This window comes from Buceros rhinoceros, unplaced genomic scaffold (genome assembly GCF_000710305.1).
Source record: "Buceros rhinoceros silvestris isolate BGI_N320 unplaced genomic scaffold, ASM71030v1 scaffold41276, whole genome shotgun sequence".
NCBI classification, from domain to species: domain Eukaryota; kingdom Metazoa; phylum Chordata; class Aves; order Bucerotiformes; family Bucerotidae; genus Buceros; species Buceros rhinoceros.
Window position 1 is genome coordinate 6163 of NW_010420084.1, and position 358 is coordinate 6520.

Consider the following 358-nt stretch of genomic DNA (forward strand, 5'->3'; position numbering starts at 1 on the left):
CCTGTCCCCATGGCAGGTCAGGTTGGCCCTTGGGGCTCTGAGCCCCCTGCTCTGGCTGCAGATGTCCCTGCTCCCTGCAGGGGTTTGCACTGGGTGAGCTCAGAAGGTCCCTTCAACCCAAACCAGTCTATGACTCGATGATTATTTAATTAAGCAGAGAAGTAAATCCGTGACTGAAGGATTTACTGTGGAGAACTCGTTTGTATCTGATATTAACAGACCGCAGCACTCAGCTGAGAAGCAGAAGCACCAGGGGCTCAATCGATGCCCTTATCAGTTGCTTCAGGGACCTGATTGATGCAGGAGACACCAGTGGAACCCGGGCAGGGAACGGGCCACCAGCATGGGGGTCTGGCTG

General features: G+C 54.7%; 1 protein-coding gene across 1 annotated transcript in view; it reads right to left on the reverse strand.

Moving 5' to 3' along the window:
- The window catches only part of GLCE (glucuronic acid epimerase), an 8044-nt gene that overhangs the window by 1646 nt on the left and 6040 nt on the right, over positions 1–358 (reverse strand). The window lies entirely within an intron of this gene.